Raw genomic sequence first — 9,613 nt, 5'->3', positions numbered from 1 at the left:
TCATGTCATTGAACCGCTTTTGATCCAGAGAAGGGGTGTATTAAAAGACCAAAAGCATCTGCCCATTAATGAGGGCACATTAACTGAAGGAAATTGCCGTCCCGGGTTTCCTCCGTGGCGTGAGCGATAAGCAGAGTTCTGTCCTTTCCTTCTAAGATTCCTAATTATTTAAAGTAACACTCAGGTATGCCATTCAGCGTGTTAGTACGAGCTCGGGAGCAGCTTGGGAGAACAAGAAAACAGAGACTGCTTTAGGTTGCCTTCCCAATCGACTCAAAGGTTTATTTGATACACAGCAGTTTATATAGAGGAAAAAAAGGTTCGTGTGTCAGCTTTCCCAGTTCAAACCGGTACAGACTAAATAAGGAAACGTCTTCCTGCCTTGTGAGCAAAGAAGTATCCTGTGTGTAGTTTATCAGTTCAGCTATAATTTATGATCATCCCAGCAAAATACACAGAATACAGAGTTCTTTCATTAGTGAATTCTGAAACAAACCACCTGGCCTTTAACGAGCCTTTTTCTAAGAGATAAGGAAGGGAGGATGGGAGTAAGGAAGTGGTCTCGTCTCTGTGGTGTTTTCGACCTTGGGGTACCAGCCTGTGAGTCTTACACCTTAATTCTTGGGTCATAGAGAAAGAGAAAAACAACTAGTATATGGGCCTTATTGAGTAACAGTTTTCCTGTATAAAACAATCTTCTGTAAATGCTAACCGTGGTATCAAAATATCACAACAGTTCTCCCCTTTTATCATGAAATGATAACATAGTATAAAGACAGAATGTAATAACATAATATAAAGACAAATCATAAATGTGAAACAAATCATAAATGTAACTAGTCCTTTGAGGAAGCTTAATATCAAAATTTTAAAAAGAAGAAAAGAAAGAGAAGAAAACGTCATCCTCTTCTTGAACAATCGAGTAATTCACAATCTAATGCTCAATACATACATCAGGATCATCATCGATGACATCTGACACATAATCTGGGTCAATTTGTGCCAATTGCAAATACATTGAAGTAGCTGTACTAGTAGCTATACGGGTTATCATTGAACGTACACAGGGTACCACACAACAGACAATAATCATCAAAAACATGCTGCAACGGTTACAAAGGCTACAATTAGTTCCTTCCATCTCCCAAACGTGTCCTGTAGCCACTTATGTAGCCACTGACCGTGGCCTGTATTGGCAATTAGTTCTATCTGCAATGCTTCAAGTTTATTCATAGCTTGTGTGAATGAACCGTTAGGGGCGGTATTATTGGGAATGAAAGTACAGCATACATCAACGGTTACTAGACCACAGGTACCGGTCCAATTAACAGGTAAAGCTAATCTAAGAGTATTATTGCACATCCAATAAGCATGTGGGATTGCTCTAGTTAGGCGCGTGACCATGTGTGATTTAACTAACTCCCCCCAGTCAGTATCATTTAAGACACCCTCTGGGGGAACAATGATCGATTCTCTGCTCGAACTTGAACTGTGTGTGTGTTCCTCCAGATATGATAAAACTTCAGCCATAGAGACAGCTAGCCATGTCTCATTACAGCATGCACCTGGGGAGTCAGAGAAGAATGTATAGTTATCCTTTGTATAATCTATGTGTGTGTCTGGGCCAGTTAACTTTAGTCTGCGCAGACATATCATACTAGTATTAAAATGGAGAGGGATCTGTCCTAAGGGCAGTGAGGGTTTTAACCTATTCTTGGGGCGTTTCATTGGGGCGCAGGTCCCTGCGGTGTCATTAGATAACTTCAATAATTCGCCTAATGGAGTCTCAGGGTTAGTTGGTGTGTGTGTGTGTCTAAGTAGGCAGTCGAGAGGGCTCAGAGTCAACTGTAAAGCGTCTTTAAGGAGAGCATTATCTCCGCCGATTTCCTCTAGTCCCTCAGTGAGGGGGAAACCGGATATGGGGTATCCTACTATTACCTGTTCTGGATTAGCCTTTGAACAGACATAACAGTTACTGTTTCCTAAATCACGAGCGGCTGTTCTGGCATTTTCATACCAGGCGTTAGCTCCTGCTCTAGAGGGTGCATAAAATGGTTTATTAGTGGCGTCTATGTTGCTATTTACTGATTTTAGGGAACGTAATGAGTGCATTAAGTAGGTGTCTTGCAAAATAGAGCATGAGGTATAGTCAGCAAAATATGACCTGCAGAAATATGAACATGGTTGCAGTTTACAATACAAAATAGCAAAGAGAAATCCTAAGGTTAATGCGATAGATATGATAGATAACCTAAATATATAAGAAAGACAGTTCTTCAGTCGTCTTCTGGCCTGGTCCCAGGTTCGAGAGACATTGAATAAGCGTCGTATGATGACAATGGGCATTTCATTTTCTCCATTATCAGGATGAAATGAGTCTGGCTTTATCAGGTTAGACATCATGTGGTACTTTTGGCTTTCTGTTCCTGCTGGATGTTTGAGTACCTTGTTGTTGTTCTTTCAGACGTTGTGTGTTAATCAGTGATTGTGTGTGTGTATGTACACTGGATCCGGGCGCTGGCTCGCCTGAGATGTCATCTACCCGTGTGTGTTTATTTGCTCTAGTTCCGGGCGCTGGCTCGCCGGAGATGTCATCTGCTTGATCCGACGCCTGAGATGGTCCGATTGGGCTGGTCTTAACCCTGCTGGCATGAATCCACTGAGGTTGTCCGTCTGTGAGGATGCTGGTTCTTCGTCACTGCCAGTACAGTCTGGGGCTGGAACACGCGCGGCCTCCCAGAGAGTCCTTGGTTTTAGTGGCTTCTCCAACATGCATCTCCTTGTCTCCACTGGTGGAACTGTGGAGGGGAAAGGCTGAGAGAGACAAACTTTCTGATAGTTATTATTCAGTTTTTCTACCAGGTTGTGAACATCAGTGGACAATGCAATATACATCACCTTCTACTAGCGGTGCCCCTCTGGAAGCTGACCATGGTGTTGGAAATAGTCTTATTTCAAATGGAAATAATTTGGTTACTGTAGATTGAGTCATTCTAATCTCACACAGGACTTGAGTAAGTAATTTGACCCAGGTCATTAAAGTTTTAGCACACTTTTGAATTACTTCTAATGTGAATGAAGATCCTCTATCACTGTTAATCTGGTGAGGTATTCCGAATCTGGGTATTATTTCATTGCTCAACTTTTGACAGACTACTTCTGCAGTTTCTTTTGATGTTGGATAAGCTTCTACTCATTTACTAAATTGATCCACTATTACCAGTAAGTACTTGATGCTTCCTTGCGCTGGCATATGTGTAAAATCAATTTGTAATGTATGAAATGGAAAATCTGGTTGTGGTAAATGCTGATGTTTCGCTTTTGATTTTCCTACATTAGTTCGTGCACATGTTAAACAGGTTGCTAATATGCTTTTTACTGCATGTGATGTTTTCTCAATTACAAATCTTGATTTTATTGCCCCTATTACCCCTCTTTGTCCGACATGACTCACACAGTGAAAATGTCGGGCAAGGACTGGCATCAGGGAATATGGGAGGGCAATCAAACCCTTAAGATTTTGTATAAGCCATCTCTGTCATCTAAGGTACAGTCATTATTCTCCCAATAGGTGTAATCACATGCAGAGGCTTGCTCTTGTATGAATTTTAAATCAACATTTGTTCCTAAATAGTCTGGGAGTTTAACAAGTGACAGCTGTAGGGGCACAGATAATACTTCCTGCGGAGGTGGGAGCTGTGATGCAGCTGCAGCCTTGGCTGTCACGTCTGCTAAGGCATTACCTGTTGCTTCGTCTGTGTCAGCTGTACTGTGTCCTTTCGTTTTTACAACTGCAACGGCCGATGGTAGCTGTATAGCCTGAAAAAGTCTTTGAACAAAATCAGAATTTAGCAATTTATTTTCCATCAGCAGATCTAAATCCTCTTTGTCTCCACAATGTGCCAAAGTCATGCACAACGCCAAATGTATAGCGGCTGTCTGCGCAAATTGTCACATGCTTATCCAAATGTAGCTCACAGGCGCGTATTAAAGCCATGAGCTCTGCTTTTTGTGCTGAGTGAAATCGTAATGAGTGAGCCTCTAGTATGATGTCAGGCAATGTCACCACTGAATAGCCACAAAGAAATGAGTTGTCACTCGGCCTTGAACAGGACCCGTCCACATAAACCGTGGCTGAGTCTGGGATAGGTGTTTGCTCTAAATCTGGACGTGGTGCTGTGGATTCCTGTATACGTGTCATGCAGTCATGATCGTCAAGCCTGTCTGAGCCATCCTGTCGGTCAGAAGAACATAGCATAGGATCAATAAATGTGCTGGCGAATCAGGTGTGCTGCTCGCTTTTATAGTGAGATTTGCATATGTTGTTTAGTTATGTTTGCTACAATGGTCGTGACCTGGTGATTGGTGTGTAGAATAGTGTCATGTGAGAGTGTGAGCTTCTCGCAGTCCCTTATCATGATAGAGCAAGCTGCTACTGCCCTCAGGCAGGCCGGCATTCCTGAACAATTCAGGCAGCACCTTTGAGTGGCGGAGGTCAGCACTCCCTGTAATGCATTGAAAGAGGCAGTCATTTCTGTGGACCACAGTATTCGAGGAGGCTTGTCTTTTTTTTACAACAGTCACGCAGAATGTGGTCATGAAAAGAACAGTCTGGTATCCACTGTCTGCAATAGTTCACCATGCCCAGGAAGGACAACATTTCCTTCTGTGTAGTGGGACGAGGGACAGAGGTCACAGCTTTGACCCTGTCTGCAGTCATGGAACGTTTTCCGTGAGACAGTGTGAATCCCAAATATTGAACAGAAGTCTGACAGTACTGCATTTTCTTTGCTGATGCTTTGTGGCCAGTCTTTTGGAGGTGCTGGAGAAGCATGTGTGTAGCAGTTTGACATAGTTTTTCACTCGGAGCACAGAGGAGGAGGTCATCCACATGTGGATCAGGGTGCAGCCCTGGAGGAGTGAAGCACCATTGAGAAAGCAGCAGAGCTGTCTATCATGCCTTGGGGCAAACGAGTCCAAGTGTACTGCTTATTTCTATGTGTGAATGCAAATAACGGCTGTGTGTCACAGGTACTGAGAAAAAGGAGCGGAGCATAAATCCACCACGGTAAAATGTGTATGCAATGCATGTCAATATGCTGTGAACATCTGAAACGAGAGGTGGCAGAGGAATGTTGACTGCATTAATTTGCCTTAAGTCTTGTATGAAACGCCATACGCCAGGTTTGTTAGGCTTTGGCACAGGATTGACAGGAGTATTATATGGAGATACTGTAGGCTTTATTACTCCTGTAGTCTCTAAATCTCCTATCATGACATCTAGGGCTGCGGCTTTTTCGGCAGAAATGGGATGTTGCTTGACATATACTGGCTTGTTGTGTTTTAATAGGTGTACGTGATAAAGTGTACAGTCAATAAATCCTATATCATTCTCACTTTTAGACCACAATGTCATATTCTGGTATTCAGCTGGCAATGTAACTGCAGAAATAGTACAGTGGATAGGTTAGGTTAGATCTATGTGACGACATGGTGTAGTTATGTCATAACCTATGTCTGAGTTATGTGACAAAATCACTGTTTGACCTTAGAGAAACAAAAGTGTGGCTCCCAGTCATGGGATTACCTGTTAGTGGCGTCTGTACACGTTTTTTTGGCACAGTGTGTGACATAGAGTACCGGACAAAAAGGATGTTGAGTTCATTCTCTGCTGAGGGTCCAGCTGACACAGAGGATGTTCCTTCTCCATCATGTCGGTACATAGGGCAGAGAAAACATAAGCTGTTATCAGTGTCAGCAAACATTTCACCCTTTATGTTAAATTAAATACACAAATTCATTTTTGCTTTGGGTGTCTGCGGCTGCTGGAAAACTGAGCTAAATTTGCACCTCTAGCTTGTCCAACAGTGCATAAAGCGTTTTATGAATACTAGGATAGATTCATCAGGCTTCTGTTTACACATAGTTACTGCATTTAAGTCAATTTTGTCTCTGGACATTGTTAGCAGGAATTTCTTTAGATTCTTAAAGAAATCGGTGATTTTGTCATTATTTACCCACAAAAACTCTGCAGTTGTGGATGCTTTATCATGCTTTGGGTCTAATTCACCTATCTCTCTTATGAGTTGTGACTCGGTTACTCCAGGAATGCATTGACACAATATGTACCTGTAATCCGGACCACCCAAATGGTGATATCTGGTACTTCTCTGTAGTGCAGAGACAAAGGCTGTAGGATTTTTAAGAGGATCGGGAAGCTCTTTAATAGTTGTCACTAATTCTGAGATTTTAGGGGGCTGAATACAACACTGATCTCCTATTATCATAAAGGGGTAAGTGTCATTGACGTCACTAGATTTTGGGTCTGTTTGTTTACTACCGCGAGTGTTGGCGTAAGGACCTTTGTCATTCTGGCTTTGTTTTTCCTTTTTTCCTTTTAGATAAGTCTTTATTAAAGTTCGGGTAACAGGTATTTCTTTAGCTACCTCTAAACCTCTAGCTACGATATCGTGGCGTTTCATGTGGGTGTCTATTGTGGACACTGCCTGATGCAAAAGTTTTTCTTCATAGTCGTCTGAATTGTTTTTCATAAGTTCCTCACATTCTTCTTTCAAAAGTTTTTCTCTCTTTCTATGTTCTGCTAATTCTTCCTCGCGGCGTATATATTGTTTTTCCTGATCCTGTTTAAAGAGATGGCTAAGATCCGTTGCATATGATTCAGGTTTTTTGTCACTTTCTTTTGAGCTGGTTGGATCAGAATGCTGACATTGTTTACGTGCAGCTGCTACAGCGACTATTAATTCGGTCTCATCGTAAGGGTGTGGGGCTGTAGGCTGAACGGCTGACATGCAAGACTAGCTTTTCCTGCGGTAGGTTTATGTTCTTTGCTAGAGCCTGCACTAGTTTTATTTGATGTTAAAGCATCTACACCTGGTTCCGGTCCCTTTTTCCATAGCGGTAACATTTGATGTATCACGTCGCGGCATTCTGTCATATATTTTCTACAGGACTTTTTAAGCAGACTACTTTTCTTATCACAAATGATATTCAACATTTCTACTGACCTGTTTTCTGGCGATAATCGTTCCGGATAGGGCTCCGAAAAGAAATTAGAATGCATTGAACTTACAGTCCGTAAGTTGTAAACAAAGTCAGTCACATAAGCACTTCCGCATGTTCTGGATACGTAATCATGGAAGTCTTCGCCGATTCGTGGACGTGGGTTACACGTAACTGGAAATGGGAGTCGTACTGAGCTGTTGTTTGAGACTTTAAATTTAATTTTTTTTGGTTTTACAGGTAATTTTGATTTTTTTATCGGACTTGTCTGTGGTTTTTGAATTATTCTGACCCATGTTCAGTGATTTCCAGAGGGGTTTACACGCTTGAAGGATTTATGTTAGTATTTTCGCTGCGGCACAGCTGAGGTTACCCTAAATTTATTGCTAGCAATTTTTGTTTGCGTGAGCAACTCTCACTTAGCGAGCAACTTCTCGCTTAACGAGCAACTTCTCGTAAAACAACAGGCAACTTCCTGTGTCTTTCTGCTTTTAATTTACTGCTTTTAACCCTTGTATGGTAATCGGGTCTGTGAGACCCGTTTTCAGTTTTCTTTCGTTTTTTTTTTTTTTTTTTTTTAACAAAATTAAATTTAATTATTTACTAGCTTTCTGTGAGTGAGCAACTTCTCACTTTTTAACGTACGTTTCAAGACAACAGGCAACTTCCTGTGTCACTCTTTGGTGAGCAACTTCTCGCTTAACGAGAAATATTCAAGACAACAGGCAACTTCCTGTGTCACTTTTTCTGAGTGAGCAACTTCTCACTTTTTAACGTACGTTTAATTAAACAATTAATTATTATTATTATTATTATTTTTTTTTTTTAAACAAAATTAAAATATTCAAGACAACAGGCAACTTCCTGTGTCCACCAACACCACACAAGGGTTAATTTACTTTATTCGGGGACTGAGGAAGTCGTCAGTGTATCTCTCTGGATCACTAAGTGAAACTTCGTCAGCATATCCCGTTTTTTTTATGGATCGATCACTGAGAGAGGTATAATACGGTCTTTATATAAATATGAAAGACGTGTATTTACCTTCTGTCAGCCATCCCACTTCTGACACCAAAATTGAAGGAAATTGCCGTCCCGGGTTTCCTCCGTGGCGTGAGTGATAAGCAGAGTTCTGTCCTTTCCTTCTAAGATTCCTAATTATTTAAAGTAACACTCAGGTATGCCATTCAGCGTGTTAGTACGAGCTCGGGAGCAGCTTGGGAGAACAAGAAAACAGAGACTGCTTTAGGTTGCCTTCCCAATCGACTCAAAGGTTTATTTGATACACAGCAGTTTATATAGAGGAAAAAAAGGTTCGTGTGTCAGCTTTCCCAGTTCAAACCGGTACAGACTAAATAAGGAAACGTCTTCCTGCCTTGTGAGCAAAGAAGTATCCTGTGTGTAGTTTATCAGTTCAGCTATAATTTATGATCATCCCAGCAAAATACACAGAATACAGAGTTCTTTCATTAGTGAATTCTGAAACAAACCACCTGGCCTTTAACGAGCCTTTTTCTAAGAGATAAGGAAGGGAGGATGGGAGTAAGGAAGTGGTCTCGTCTCTGTGGTGTTTTCGACCTTGGGGTACCAGCCTGTGAGTCTTACACCTTAATTCTTGGGTCACAGAGAAAGAGAAAAACAACTAGTATATGGGCCTTATTGAGTAACAGTTTTCCTGTATAAAACAATCTTCTGTAAATGCTAACCGTGGTATCAAAATATCACAACATTAACGACATTGCTTTTGGCTCTTTTCCAATGTCTTGTGCTGCTAGCTGATGCAACCTACACCACACAAGGGCCTGAGTGACCGGCTGGGGCCACTTACACCACATCAGGGCCTGTGGCTCTGGCTGAGGCCACTTACACCACACCAGGGCCTGTGGCTGCTGGCTGAGGCCACTTACACCACACCAGGGCCTGTGGCTGCTGGCTGAGGCCACCTACACCACACCAGGGCATTAGTTGCTATTGAGGCCAATTACACCACACCAGGGTCTGTGGCTCTTGCTCAGGCCACTTACACCACACCAGGGCCTGTGGCTCTTGCTCAGGCCACTTACACCACACCAGGGCCTGTGGCACTGGCTGAGGCCACTTACACCACACCAGGGCCTGTGGCTGCTGGCTGATGCCACCTACACCACACCAGGGCCTGTGGCTGCTGGCTGAGGCGACTTACACCACACCAGGGCCTGTGGCTGCTGGCTGAGGCCACCTACACCACACCAGGGCATTAGTTGCTATTGAGGCCAATTACACCACACCAGGGCCTGTGGCTCTTGCTCAGGCCACTTACACCACACCAGGGCCTGTGGCACTGGCTGAGGCCACTTACACCACACCAGGGCCTGTGGCTGCTGGCTGAGGCCACTTACACCACACCAGGGCCTGTGGCTGCTGGCTGAGGCCACTTACACCACACCATGGCCTGTGGCTGCTGGCTGAGGCCACCTACACCACACCAGGGCCTGTGGCTGCTGGCTGAGGCCACTTACACCACACCAGGGCCCTTTTGCTGCTGGCTGAGGCCACTTACACCACACCAGGGCCTGTGGCTGCTGGCTGAGGCCAATTACACCACACCAGGGTC

At 43.2% G+C, this 9,613-nt stretch overlaps 1 long non-coding RNA gene across 1 annotated transcript; it reads right to left on the bottom strand.

Moving 5' to 3' along the window:
* Positions 1-256: 256 nt before the first annotated feature.
* On the bottom strand, positions 257-6,778 carry LOC308411333. Its single transcript, XR_013974366.1, has 2 exons — positions 5,588-6,778; positions 257-4,234 (listed from the first exon to the last, which is right to left on the bottom strand). It is a non-coding gene; the product is annotated as an uncharacterized lncRNA (long non-coding RNA).
* Between the last annotated feature and the right edge of the window lie 2,835 nt (positions 6,779-9,613).

Source organism: Rhamphochromis sp. 'chilingali', assembly GCF_963969265.1.
Source record: "Rhamphochromis sp. 'chilingali' genome assembly, chromosome: 1".
NCBI lineage: Eukaryota > Metazoa > Chordata > Actinopteri > Cichliformes > Cichlidae > Rhamphochromis > Rhamphochromis sp. 'chilingali'.
Note: the sequence above shows the minus strand (reverse complement) of the source record. Positions and strands in the feature narration are given on the sequence as shown.